The following is a 15270-nucleotide window of genomic DNA, read 5'->3' as shown; positions in this document are numbered from 1 at the left end:
TACCGAACTTTTTCCTTTAGAAATTTCTTCAACATTTATCCTGAAACTACTCCATTAATTTCTTTGCGAACATCATGAGACTTTCTTTCTCTTCCTTCCTATTTCTCCAAGAATACCAACAAAGATGTCAATACCAAGGATATTTCATGGAATTGCTTCAGGAACGCTCAATATTATCTTCCAGTAATTTATTTGCGTTTTACAGCTACAGGGGATACTCAAAATAAATTGACCTATTTATCCTTTGATTGCTTAAAAAAATATTTCCATGCTAAAGGCGAAACTTAAAGCATTTCCTCATTTTTTTGGTTTTTAATTTTTTTATTAAACTAGCTGTCCCGGCAAATGTTGTCTTGCCAAGCTGTGGTGGTTTGACAACTGCTGAGCTCATAACGTCACCGCACTCTAGATTGGTTTCATTTCGATCGTGTTGATTTTCTTCCCAGCTCACGAAAATCAGTACTTTATCAATTTTCACCCTTTTCTAGATGATTTTCGTACCTTTTTGTACATATAAACACAGCCACCACGAATACGAACCGAACCGTGCAAGAGTCATGCTGATCGGTTCATCCGTTCTTGAGTTTTGTTGCCTCAAAGGAATTTCAAACTCATTTTTATATATATATAGATAACGAAGCAATATTTTCAAAATCGGTTTTCGTGCACATGTAGAGTATGGATCAGGGTATCTTCTGATTTTTTACGCGGTAGAAAATGTTTTTCGTTTTTGCAGAAACCATTTTTTAGTGAAATTTTAATTTGCAGTCAAAAAAGCCCAAAATCGCACTTTTTTGGGGCAAAATATGAGCGCATAAAAATAGGGCAAAATATAGGTATAGCTCAAAATTGTGACGTGCTAGAGCAAATCTGAGCCCGGATTCGGATTCAGCGGCCCAAAATCTGTCAGAGACACATAAGTTTGGAAAAGACCGGGCTATTTTACACGAAGCTAGAAAGATTTTAGAAAAGAGTATAATTATCTGATAGCCAACTTTAAGCTGTTATATCTCGGCTAAAATATAAACGACTCATAAGAAAGTGATCATTCTTCATAAATAATTCGAAAAGTCCCAGTGAAGAAACAGGGCTGTGAGCAGTAATAAATAACAAAATTTCCATAAACAAATAAAAAAATGCATAAATAAATCAAAAATTTCCATAAATAATTGATTTTTGGGCAATTAAAAACGTCAAAAATGCAATGAATAATTCAACTGTTGCAATAAAAAAAGCCAATTTTTCCACCAGAAAACTTCGAATTTTCCATAAATAAATTCAATTTTTCCATAATAAATTAGAAAATTCACAATAAAAAATATCTAAAAAGCAATTAATAATTCAAAAAGTGCAATAAATAAAAAAATAAATTATCAATAAATGTCAAAAAACGAGCAATAAACGTAGATGCATTTTGAGCCAAAAAAATTATATAGAACATGCGGCGAAGCCGCATAGAGGATTGAGGAACTGAGGCGGCAGAAGGGCGCCGAAGTTTCCGATATCCGATGCACCGCAACTGCATCGATTCAGTTCTAGGCAAACCACAGATCCAAGAATTTGCCCGGTATAATGCAAACATAGATGTTACCTCTTTTTGAGGTCCGACGAGCGATAGCGAGTTCGGACAGCAAAGAAATTGTTCGGTAAATTGCAATCATAGTTACGCAAACTTTTCAGTCGTTTCAGTCATATATAAGTGCGATTCAGCATTTCACTGTCTCATACTTTTCTGCATTCGTTTTTCATGTGTTATTTCGTCATTTTTTATTGCATTTTTTGTATTTTTTATTGCTTTTTCGATATTTTTTTATTGTGAATTTTTTAATTTATTATGGAAAAATCGGATTTATTTATGGGAAATTCGAAGTTATTTGGTGGGAAAAATGGCTTTTTTTATTGCAACAGTTGTGTTCCCGTAATCGGCAACAATACGGTAGGCGACCTTCCGAAAATTTAAACAACTCGCCAAAATGTTTTCACTGGTGTATTTGTAGCTCGTACGTTAAATTTTCCCTATCGAAATACAGTTATTTTAAATACATAGGTTTGAATTAGTCTACAAATTGTATCAACCGCAGAATCATGGACAACCATTTTTATAACATTGCAAGTTACTTACGTTTAGTGTTTTTATTCCCTAATTTCCGTCGGTTCCGGAAAGCGGTTCTGTACGGTAATCTGTACCAACTGTAGCGCCTGATTCCTGCATGTTTGCAATTTCTGGATTATATATATAGTTGTGTATATATAGATAAATTACCTCGAATTACTTGCTTTCTTACTACACTGCGTTCGCTTCTCTATACAGGAGTAAAGAGCTGTGATTGCAAAATCACCTTCGCTAACCGTGGTTGAAGCTGTGATCAGTGGTACACTCATTGCACAATTATGGGTCACTCAAGGAACAACCATTTCATAATATGAATCGTTTTTCATACAAAAACAATACTTTCATTATTTTTATTTTATATTCTCTTCTTTGAAACCCCTTTTTATTGTTTTAAATAAAAATCTGCTTGTAAAATTCACTTAAGGCGGTGAAAATTACTAAAATGTTGGTGAATAATGAAAACCACAATAATGGGTCAAAATTGGCTGTGTAACAATTATGGGTCAATTTGCTGCCTATTATGGGTCACTCAAGAGAAATCGGCTCAACAATAATGTTTTGTCTATTTTTTCAATGAATGATCACTTATTCTCGATAGATCAACTATAGTAGAATCCAAAACTGATCTCAAACCTCTTAACGAAGCGTGTTTTCACGATTTGAAAACAATTTTTCAAAATTGGGACAAATTCTCCAACACAACCACCGATAAACGCCTAAAAATATGCAATTCCCATGTACGCAGAACTGTCAATATTATGCTGCACAAAAAGTGACCCATAATTGTGTGATTTTCGGTGTTCCTTGGCACAATAATGAGTCACTTAAATTTTGCCTGAAATAAGCTTTAATTAGCTGCAGTCATATGAATTTCTACATTTAGAACGTAAATTATACCTTTATTCTGGTGACGATACCATTTCGCACATGAAAATCACTAAATCTTGCTTTTACAGAGCTTACGAAAGCAGCGCACGCACTGTCCGTTATTCACAATCGAAGCGTTACTTTGACAGCTAGTTTTGCGCCGAACAAAAATATATTGAAAATATGTATTTTTTGATGTATTAGCCCGTGTGCGATACGTATAGTGACACAAAACAAATCAACTCATGTACGAAAAATAATAATAGCTAACAAAAGCTTGCAATCAATAAGTATTTATCTATTAAAGTGAAAAGTGACTAATAATTGTGTGTGACCCATAATTGTGCAATGACTGTACGTTAGCTCAAGGTTTCGCATATACAATAATAATTCATTTTACCTGCTAGATTTCTCAAACTACTAGTTCCAAACTATCACTTCTCACAATTCGTTCGTAATTTTAGCTAATAATTCAATTTAGAAACAAACTTGATCAATTCACTAGTATAACTATCGATTTGTTTTTGTTTTGGTTCCTGCATTCCATCCCTATTCTCTTACGCTTTGCATATCTGCACTACCACGCCTGCGTTGAACCGAGTCAGTGACGCCGAATCCTGGTGGGGGTTTCGTTGATAGCGGAGGCGCATTCGCAGATTGCGTAACAAGTTGATTTATTCATTGCATTTTTGATTTGCCCAAAAAATTAATTATTTATGGATTTTTTTTATTTATTTATGCATTTTCTTATTTGTTTATGGATCTTTTGTTATTTATTACTGCTTACACCCCTGTTTCTTCACTGGGATTTTTCGAATTATTTATGGGAAATTTTGTATTTATTATGGAACGTTTAATTGTCTGCCGTTATATCTCCGTATTCAATGAACCGAATGCAGTAAAATTTTGATCATTTATGACTAATATAATGACTTTGGATAACATTTGACTTAAATTGAAATTATTAATAAGAAAAAAAAAGTTATACTATGTTTTTAGTAAATTTATCTATTTTTCATATGCATCCCGAAACATAAATATATTCAAGTCAATTAGAGGGAATTCAAATGAACTATAATTACTATCTCGAATTTTGAAACGATGATGAAGTTTTGGATAAATTGGTGTTATCTAAGACAAATTATCTAATCGTTATAATTTTCTTTCGTGTAAAGAATTTTAAGTTTAGTCAAAAGTTTTCAATAGCTCAAAATTTCATTGCATTCGGTTTGTTAAATCCGGAGATATAACAGCTCAAAGTTGGCTATCGGATAATTGAACTTTTTTAAAAATCTTTCTAACTTCGTGCAGAATAGCCCGTTCTTTTCCAAATTTGGACCATTTATACACAACTAGTTGATGAGCTTACAGTAAAAATTTGAGAATGCTTGATGTTTTTTTCGAAAAGTTACAACCAGTTGAACATTTTTTGGAAAGTCCACTGGGAGCGCTAATGAATATATACAAAAAATGGAAAAAAATCAGGGTCGGCGGGAAATTTTGATGGCATCATCTACACATAATACTTGTTTCTGGTTGAAAAATCAGCGATTTTGATGCATGCAATCAAAAGTTATACACTATTTTCCGTGGTGAAATTTGTTTCGGGACACCCTTTAATCAAAGTTTTACATACTTCGATCTATCGATTATGTTTGGGTATGTGTATCGTGTGTTAGCTTGTCGTACATTTTTAGCGTGGATCTGTGGGAGGTAGAGAGGTGTGTTGGGAACGTCTGTTGGGTGTATAATTATGTTGGTTTACAGTTGTGGGTGGTTTTAGTTTCCTAATAATGTCTACTGATCACGGACACTGTCTAAATATCTGTCCAAAATTATGAACTTTAGCTATGATGCTAATAAGTATCAGAATCTACCAGTTGGAAACCACTGTAAAACTGAAAAATATTGATGTAAAAAATAATGGCTCACAGGATGGCTGCAGAAATTTATTTTTCTAAACTGTTTTTGATTTTCATTTCATTCAAAATTTCATTGCATTCGGTTTGTTAAATCCGGAGATATAACAGCTCAAAGTTGGCTATCGGATAATTGAACTTTTTTAAAAATCTTTCTAACTTCGTGCAGAATAGCCCGTTCTTTTCCAAATTTGGACCATTTATACACAACTAGTTGATGAGCTTACAGTAAAAATTTGAGAATGCTTGATGTTTTTTTCGAAAAGTTACAACTAGTTGAACATTTTTTGGAAAGTCCACTGGGAGCGCTAATGAATATATACAAAAAATGGAAAAAAATCAGGGTCGGCTATTTTCCCGAAACATTCAGGTGGATTTTTTTTCCCTGAAACTAGGGTCTTGTACCATTTAGGCAGGTGTACCTATTTTGGGCACATGCCGCCATAAATAAGTCAATTTCAAACGGATTGATTTGAATTTTTGTATAGAGTTAGGCACGTACAGAATCTAACTCTAAACAAAAACTCAAATCAATTGGATTGAAATTGACTCAGTTATAGCGGAAAGTGCCCAAAATAGGTACACCTGCCCAAATGGTACAAGACCCAACTTACTTTGAAAAATCATAATTCAGGGAACAAAGTTTTTTTTTTTTTTTGATGAAAGCAAATTCTCAGAAATTCAAACAAAATATGAGCTAGAAAAAGTTTTCCACAAATTTTTTCACAGTTGAAAAAATTCATAAAGAAAAGCCGGAAAAAACTATGTCCGAAATCGCGGAAAATTTTCAAAAAAATATATTTGAAAAGGTAAATTCATAAGCTTTAATCGTTGCAATTTTTGGAATGCACCTTTTCTCGTTTTTGAGTTATGGCCAATTTAGTTGAAAAATGTCCAGATGTGCCATGTAAGCCCTTTTTTTTAAATCATAAATCAAGAACGAAGCATCGTAGAAGCAAAGTTTTTTTTAATGAAAATGAACGCAAATTTTCTCAAGAATCCAAAAAAATATGAGGTGGAAAAATTTTCCACCGTTGAAAAAATTTATGAATTTGAAAAGCCGGAAAAACTATGCTCGAACTCGCGGAAAATTTTCAAAAAATATATTTTTGAGGAGGTAATTGTATAAGCTTTGATCGCTGAAATTTTTGGAATGCTTTTTTTTCTTTCCTGAGTTATGGCCAATTTTGTGAAAAATTACCATATAATATATGCGTACATGGTAATTTTTCTCAAAATTGGCCATAACTTAGGAAAGAAAAAAAAGTGCATTTCAAAAATTTCAGCGATCAAAGCTTATGAAATATTTTTTTTGAAAGTTTTCTGCGAGTTTGGGTATAGTTTTTTCGGCTTTCTTTACTTTCTTTTTTCTCTACTGTGGAAAATTTTGTGAAAAACTTTCTCCAGTTCATATCTTTTTTGGAATTCTGAGAGAATTTGTTTTCATTAAAAAAATTGTTTCTACGATGATTCGTTCTTGAGTTATGATTTTTCAAAGTAAGTAGTGTCAGGGGAAAACAAAAAAAATCCACCTGAGTTTTCCGGGAAAATAGGCGACCCTGAATTGAGCCCTGCCTGTGGAAAAAAGTTTCATGGAAATCTGGAACCCTTCGGCCCAATTTGTACGATAATAAAAAAAATCCCCAATTGTGAGATATTCACTCATTTTTAAGTAATTGAGTAAAATAGGGAAAGTGTTCTTCGGGATCTCAAAAATGATCAATAATGCTTATCCTTTTCATAGTATTTTTGTCAATAACTCAAAAACGAATCGAGATATCGCAATTCTAACCACATTTTTGGCCCTTCATGAATCCTAAAATTATCGGTTTTAGTAAAATAGCGCATTCTTTCGTCGAAAATAATTTCATGTTTTTTTAAGCCCCATACAATTTTTTAGAGCTTTGGGCACCACTTACCCTTGAGATGCAGACTTCATATTTTGACACGATTATTTTCCAATAACGAACTTTCAACATTTCCGATTTTTGCTAAATAAGTGACGGCCTAATGAAGGGGTTTAAAGAAAATACTGAAACCATAAAACAATACATGATTTGTTTGATCATTTTTCTAAATTAATCCCACAAAGTTTCACAATAAACTACCTATCCTCGTGAGATTCTGTATGAATTTCCCAAAGGTTGTTTTGAAATATATCTTGAAGACATATGAATCTTTATTAAAAGATGTTCAATGCGGGACTGGTTCATCTCGGGATACACGCTATACGCTAATTATTTTCGTAAAAAAAAATAGAATGTTTCAACAATAATAATAAAATCATAGAGTATTATCGTCTCAAAACATCGATTTCAGAAAAATGCTTCAGAAAAAAATATAAAAACATAAGGATGTACAAAATTATAAGAATGCATAAATGTGTAAAAATTAGAAAAATCAAAAACCAAAACTTACAAAAACACAAATAGACATTGCAACCAAAAACACATTCTAACGATGCCTGACAATTTCGCCGAATTTTTGCATTCATGTTTCTTTAAAATATCAATATTCAGTGTCGGTTATACACCTTTTATTTTCATCACAAGAACATCAGCGCAAGGACCCAGACAACCAGGAATCGCATAAGGATGCACGCTGTACATCGTATAAAGTACTATTTTAAGTCACTATCTCATATATGTATGGCTGAGGGACAATTTTTCATCGCATATGATGTTATTTTTTGAACATACTGCGATACATCTGGTAAAATCATATAAGAGTGCAAATTAGCTTTTAAAATGCATGACTACATCGTAGTAGACGATATTCCGATGTTTTGTTGCGACGAACTTTGCTTATTCGCAAAAGCGTTCGAGTGAACTCGCAAAGTGTCAATTGAATTCGCTAAATTGCGTACTGCGATGATAATACGATTTCGCTTGGTGCTTTTCTAATTATGTCAGTTTAACTCGCATTGGTGTACAAACTAAATCGCATAAAAGTGAAAATAAACTCGTTCAAATGTACATACAAACTCGCATAAGCTAGAATCATTAACGTTGGCATATTGCGATGTGATATGTGATAAAAATGAAAGAGGTGCTGTTGGAGTGCCAAAAAGCTAAAAGAAAGTGAAAAGTCATCATTATGGTTACAAAACAAGTTACAAAGTAATCATTTTTGTTCTGTTGACCTTATAATTAACAATGCAATGGGTGGTGCTAGCATGGAAGCAGTAGTGGTAACTGTGCGAGAAATCATGCTACATCATTTTGATCTAAAAATAGCCTGCCGAACACGTACAGCGCACGGAAACCAAGTGCATTCCAACAAGCACTGAGGTGAGTTAGAATGTCATGACATTTAATCAGTGTGTTTCATAAGTAGTGTTTGGTGTTAAGTGTGAAGTGCGGCTCGATAATCCAAAGGTTATTAGTTCGATACTTAGGTGACAAGATTTTTTTATTTCGAATATTTTTAAGTCGCATAAGATGCTATATTACGTCGCAATAGTGCATACCGTACATCGCATAAGATATCGCTTCAAGTCATATAGCGTCATTATTTTTTCGTCAATGCACGTATAGCGCCTCCACTTTTGTACGCATAAGGCACTTTTACTGCATCTTATGCGATGTAACTTTACCGCATAAAAGTACGTATAACATGAACATGAACTTCATTATACGTGCAAATTGGTTGTCTGGGGGTTATCTATGGCTGCTGGAAGAGTCTTACCGGAAGAGAATGATATACGTGATGATATGGTTTAGCTAAATTCACACATTTGTCAGGATATCAGTTCATTTGAATTCTTCAGGCAGCCCTAACCACATTCCCTTATTTTTAGTTTTTTTTATTAAGTAAAACCAATGCAAATATCATTTTTCTTTTATGTCTGAGATCTCCTTCGGACACGAGGAGGGAGGATGAAAATAAATAAGCAACAAAAAATAAAAAAAAAGGAAAACGATTAAAAAAATTAAATTTATATGTATTCACTATTACAACAATATTTTCCAACTATTGATGAAAAAGTCTATGTTCAACCAATTGTTTATTGCAAATTAGGACCATGAGTAGTCAAGCTTTTTTTTAAAGATTTAATATTTTAAACAAGCATAACGAACAATTTACAAGTTGCAATAAAAAAGTACATATTTTTTCTCACATCGAACCATATGTAAGTTACAGTACTTAAAAAAAAAACAAAATAACAAAAAAAAATGAACCTTGCTAAATTATGTTTTAGACGGTCTGAAAAATCACATATCTGAGAAATAATTCATCCATTTATGATAGAAGTTGTAAAACAGTAAAAAAAAAATCTCGAATTACATTTCACAAGGTCCCATACATGTTTTTTATATCTTTTTTCAAATTTGTCGTTATTAAAAAAACGATTTATGATTGGATGTTGAAAAAAAAATGTGTATACTATTTTATTGAAACTTGTACGTAGAATCTGAATCTCAAAAATATAAAAAAATGTTCTCTTTTGCTGGTTATAAAATTCTATGAAAAATAAAAAAAATGAAAGAAAAAAGTGGTAAAAGCTTTCGACCATTATGGGCTACTTGGCAAAGAAAAACAATAAAATTAATGATCTTGTACCGGCTTTTCGAACCCTCTAAGCAGAATACCCTCTTTGAATGAGCGAAACTGATTACACTCATTCAAAAAAAAAAAAATAAAATTAAGGTTTTTCGAAAATTAAAATTATATGACATCTAACATAGATCCGCGACTAATATTAATCTCAGAGTATTTTTTTTTTTCTAAAAGTCCTTCTTCAATATTCTCCAACATCTTCGATGACATCACTTCATTTTTGAAGCAGATTATAATTTATTTGTATTTTTATACACCCATTTCAAAAGTTAGGCGAAGCATATTGCAAAACAAATATCATTAAAAATATTTTCAGGTAGAAGCTCATCCACGAGCAAAATTTCATTAGAATTGCAAAAGGTCGCGTCTACGCATTGAGCTGGAAATGTTTTATAACATTGTAGAGCATGAAAAATGTAACATCAGAGCTGATAAAAATTATTGAGAAATAACTTTTTTTCAATAGATTGTCAGTTAAAAAACGAACGTAGCTTGAAAAGTAACAGAGCTACAAACTAGAAAACTTAATTTTTCCACGATGAAATTCCACGTTGAACGAAAAAGTCGATGTTCCAAGTGAACCTCGAGTCGATGTTCGGTACCTCGAGTACCTTGAAATACGAACAAATTAATAAAAGTCGATCAATCAATCTACAGGGGATACTCAAAATAACTGGGACAGGTAAAATTTTCACTTTTCAAAAAATTTTCAACTTTTCGAAAAGGTCATCAAATATTCTCCAATTTTTACTGTAAGTTCATCAACTAGTTGTGTATCAGTGGTCCAATTTTGGAAAAGATTAGGCAATTTTACATGGAGTAAGAAAGATTCTAAAAAAGGGTTTAATTATCCGATATCCAACTTTGAGTTGTTATACCTCCGGATTCAATAAACCGAATGCAATTAAATTTTGATCATTTATGACGATAATAATGAACTTTTAAAAACATTAGACTAAATTTCAAAAAGTTAAGAGGAAAAAAAGTTTAAGCAATTTCATTTCATTCATATGCATCCCAGAACTTTTTCAATTTAATGCCGGCCATTTGGTTGCTTTCCTTCGAAACATAAATATATTCAAGTCAATTAGAGGGAATTTAAATGAACTATAGTTACTATCTCGAATTTTGAAACGATGATGAAACTTTGGATAAATTGGTGTTATATTAGTAAAATAAACTAATCGTTATAATTTTCTTTCGTGTAAAGAATTTTAAGTTTAGTCAAAAGTTTTTAATAGCTTATTATATTTATTAGTCATAAATGATCAAAATTTCATTGCATTCGGTTTGTTGAATCCGGAAATATAACATCTCAAAGTTGGCTATCGCATAATTATACCTTTTTCTTGAATATTTCTAACTTTGTGTAGAATAGCTCGATCTTTTCCGAAATTTGACCACTGATACACAAATAGTTGATGAACTTAAAGTAAAAATTTGAGAATATTTGATGCCCTTTCCGAAAAGTTACAGCTAGTTGAACATTTTTTTGAAAAGTGAAAATTTTACCTGTGTTTTGAGTATCCCCTGTAGCTCACATATGTTCTGATTCTGATCTTGTTTTTTGCTTATGAACGCTTCAAGATTTTTAAACCCTAAGGATTCGAGCTTTGAAATTTCAGAGCACTTTTGATGCCTTACATACTTACCTTACCTTACCGGTCAGGCTAAGGCCGGGGTGGCCTCTGCTGTACATAGTAGCCGCCTCCACTCCACTCGGTCCATGGCTGTTTGTCGCCAGTTCCGCACTCTGCGTAGGGTCCGCAGATCGTCCTCCACTTGGTCGATCCACCTAGCTCGCTGCGCTCCACGTCTTCTTGTACCAGTCGGATGACTCTCGAGAACCATTTTAGTCGGGTTGCTATCCGACATCCTGATGACGTGACCCGCCCACCGTAGCCTCCCGATTTTCGCGGTATGGACGATGGTTGGTTCTCTCAGCAGCTGATGCAGCTCGTGGTTCATTCGCCTTCTCCAAGTCCCGTCTTCCATCTGCACTCCGCCGTAGATGGTACGCAACACCTTCCATTCGAAAACTCCAAGGGCGCGTTGGTCCTCTGCACGTAGGGTCCATGTTTCGTGCCCATAGAGGACGACCGGTCTAATCAGCGTTTTGTAGATGGTTAACTTCGTGTTACGGCGAACTTTATTCGATCGTAGAGTTCTGCGGAGTCCAAAGTACGAATGATTTCCTGCCACAATGCGCCTCTGAATTTCTCTGCTGGTGTCGTTGTCGGCGGTCACCAGTGAGCCCAAGTACACGAATTCTTCAACCGCCTCGATTTCATCACCGTCGATATGAATTCGGGGTGGCGGGCGCGGTGATTCCTCCCTAGAGCCCTTTGCCATCATGTACTTTGTCTTCGACACATTAATGACTAATCCGATTCGCCTGGCTTCACTCTTTAGTCGGATGTACGTTTCCGCCATCGTCTCAAATTTACGAGCAATAATATCAATATCATCGGCGAAACCAAGCAGCTGAACGGACTTCGTGAAAATCGTCCCACTCGTGTTTATCCCCGCTCTTCTTATTACACCCTCCAAAGCAATGTTGAACAGCAAGCACGAAAGACCATCACCTTGCCGTAACCCTCTGCGAGATTCGAAGGGACTCGAGAGTGTCCCTGATACTCGAACTACGCACATCACTCGATCCATCGTCGCCTTGATCAACCGTATCAGTTTATCCGGGAATCCGTATTCGTGCATAATCTGCCATAGCTGTTCTCGATCGATTGTATCATACGCCGATTTGAAATCGATGAACAAGTGATGTGTGGGCACGTTGTATTCGCGGCATTTCTGCAACACCTGGCGGATGGCGAACATCTGGTCCGTTGTAGCGCGTTCACCCATAAATCCAGCCTGATATTGCCCCACGAACTCTCTTGCAATCGGTGATAGACGGCGGCATAAAATTTGAGAGAGTATCTTGTAGGCAGCGCTCAGTAGTGTGATCGCGCGGTAGTTCCCGCAATCCAACTTGTCGCCCTTTTTGTAGATGGGACACACGATACCTTCCATCCATTCCTCCGGTAATACTTCCTCCTCCCAAATCTTGGTAATGACCCAGTGTAGTGCTCTCACCAGTGCTTCTCCACCGTATTTTAAAAGCTCGCTTGGTAGTTGATCTGCTCCAGCGGCTTTGTTGTTTTTCAACCGGCCAACCTCCTCCTCAATCTCTTGAAGGTCAGGGGCTGGAAGTCTTTCGTCCTGTGCACATACTCCTAGATCGGTTACCACGCCACCTTCGGTACTTGCAACGTCGCCATTGAGGTGCTCATCGTAATGCTGCCGCCACCTCTCGACCACCTCACGCTCGCTCGTAAGAATATTCCCGTGATTATCTCGGCACATGTCGGCTTGTGGCACAAAGCCTCTGCGCGAGCGGTTCAGCTTCTCGTAGAACTTTCGTGTGTCCTTAGCGCGGTACAGCTCTTCCATCGCTTCGCGATCTCGTTCTTCCTGCTGGCGCTTCTTCATCCGGAAGACTGAGTTCTGCCTGTTCCGCGCCTGTTTGTAACGTGCCTCATTCGCTCTCGTACGGTGTTGCAGCATTCTCGCCCATGCTGCATTCTTCTCGTTTTTCAACTGTTCACATTCGCCGTCGTACCAGTCGTTTCTGTGATTCGGAGTCGCGAAGCCTAGTGCTGTAGCCGAGGTGCTACCTATGGCGGATCGGATGTCCCTCCAGCCATCTTCAAGTGTAGCTGCGCCAAGCTGCTCTTCCGTTGGTAGGGCCACTGCTAACTGCTGCGCGTAGTCTTGAGCCACTTCTACGTTACGAAGTTGCTCGATGTAGAGCCGCGGCGTTCGACTTCGACGCGTGGTGATAACTGTCGAAAGTTTTGAGCGCATGCATACAGCGACTAAGTAGTGATCCGAATCTATATTCGCACTGCGGTATGTGCGGACGTTGGTTATATCCGAGAAGAATTTACCGTCGATTAGAACGTGGTCGATTTGATTTTCTGTTTGTTGGTCGGGTGATCTCCAGGTGGCTTTGTGGATATCTTTGCGGGGGAAGAAGGTGCTTCGGACTACCATACCACGGGAGGCTGCAAAGTTTACACATCGCTGGCCGTTATCATTCGATACGGCGTGCAGGCTGTTTCGCCCGATTACCGGTCTGTACATTTCCTCCCTTCCTACCTGCGCGTTCATGTCGCCGACAACGATTTTCACGTCACGCGGCGAGCAACCATCGTATGTTTGCTCTGACTGCGCGTAGAACGCTTCTTTCTCGTCATCAGGTCTCCCTTCGTGTGGGCAGTGGACGTTGATGATGCTGTAGTTGAAGAAACGGCCCTTAACTCTCAACATGCACATCCTTGCGTTGATCGGCTGCCACCCGATCACACGTTGTCGCATCTTGCTCAACACTATAAATCCTGTTCCCAGTTCATTGGTGGTGCCACAGCTTTGGTAGAAGGTAGCCGCTCGATGCCCGCTTTTCCACACTTTCTGTCCAGTCCAACAAAGTTCCTGCAACGCCACGATGTCAAAGTTGCGGGGATGTAGTTCATCGTAGATTATCCTGTCACATCCTGCGAAACCTAGTGACTTGCAATTCCATGTTCCAAGTTTCCAATCGTAGTCCTTATTTCGTCGCGTGGGTCTTTGCCGATTGTATCGAGTCGTATTTTCTCCTATGTTATTCGCAATGGGGATTTTTACGGGTGGCTTATTGGGCCTACGCCAACACTCCTGTCTCGCCGGAGGGCCATCGTGCCAGTTCTGTTTAACGTCCCAACCAACACTGGGACGACCACACTGATGGGGCTACCACCTTGGATCTAGCTGGGCGTGGTGCAGCGTTTCTTATTCAGCCGCTGGATGCCAGAACAGGCGCTGTTTGAGCCGCACCTCCTTGGTGAACAGACACTCGGATCGTACCTCCTCAATCTAGCTGAAGTCAGAAGGACAACAGTGCCCAGGCTGCACTACCAGCTAAGCACACAACTCTTAGCTGGCGGTCTTTGTCATCGTTTGACCCGTGGAAGCATGAGGTAGGAACTTGTGAGGACCAGAGCTCTATTGGACGCTCTCCTTATCGACTCACCGTTTTGCAGCCTTACATCTTCCTTCTATTTTCATTCATACAATTGATAATTCAGTAATTATTAAAATAGCAAAAACGCGCGTAGAACATTTTTATGTTGTTCAGATCACGTGTTGGAGATGCATGGCAAAAAACCGCAGTATGCAAACAACTATACTAACTAAATTTTGGTAAACAAAATTCACTTATGTAAATTATGCATATTTGACAAACTATTAGCATGCAAAAAGTTTGCTTCTCGCATTCCTCATCCGATTCAACATGCCCTGAGCTGCATCATAAATTAAAAAAATGGGGATGTCAAACGACTTCCTCCTTTTTTCTTATGGTTTGTGAATTTTAACATGAGCTAGTTCTTCTTTCATTCTGTATACCAAATTTTCTACAGAAAAATGTTTTTTTTTTAAATTCAACAACAACCAAACAATGACAACCACCCCGAATACACCCAGGCCCCAAAACGGTTGACTTATAGACAAGCGCACGAAACCGTACGGCGTCACCACCGATTGTCACGTTTGTATTAATTATCGTTCAAACTTGTTTCTTACACAGAACATTCTTCCTGATTGCTCTCTGGTGGTGGTCGGGTCGGACAGCTTCTTGCCTTGCTACAACTTTTATGAATAAATATTCACTTTCAACAACAAAGTCGTTGTAGGTTATATTTATCGCTGTGGTGGGGTGAGGTGATTGCCTTTGGAGAATTATTCCTGAATTGATCTCTCCCAATGCTGCTGGGT

General features: G+C 36.9%; 2 long non-coding RNA genes across 3 annotated transcripts in view; both read right to left on the bottom strand.

The window, feature by feature from the left end:
* The window catches only part of LOC115264953 (uncharacterized), a 480170-nt gene that overhangs the window by 409679 nt on the left and 55221 nt on the right, over positions 1 to 15270 (bottom strand). The gene's annotated exons all lie outside the window — the stretch shown is intronic.
* On the bottom strand, positions 1918 to 3642 carry LOC134286998 (uncharacterized). The gene is made up of 3 exons (XR_009996944.1): positions 3381 to 3642; positions 2264 to 2360; positions 1918 to 2206 (listed from the first exon to the last, which is right to left on the bottom strand). It is a non-coding gene; the product is annotated as an uncharacterized LOC134286998 (long non-coding RNA).

Source organism: Aedes albopictus, chromosome 2 (assembly GCF_035046485.1).
Source record: "Aedes albopictus strain Foshan chromosome 2, AalbF5, whole genome shotgun sequence".
Classification (NCBI taxonomy): Eukaryota; Metazoa; Arthropoda; class Insecta; order Diptera; family Culicidae; genus Aedes; species Aedes albopictus.
The sequence above is the reverse complement of the archived record's forward strand: the minus strand, read 5'-3'. Positions and strand labels throughout refer to the sequence as shown.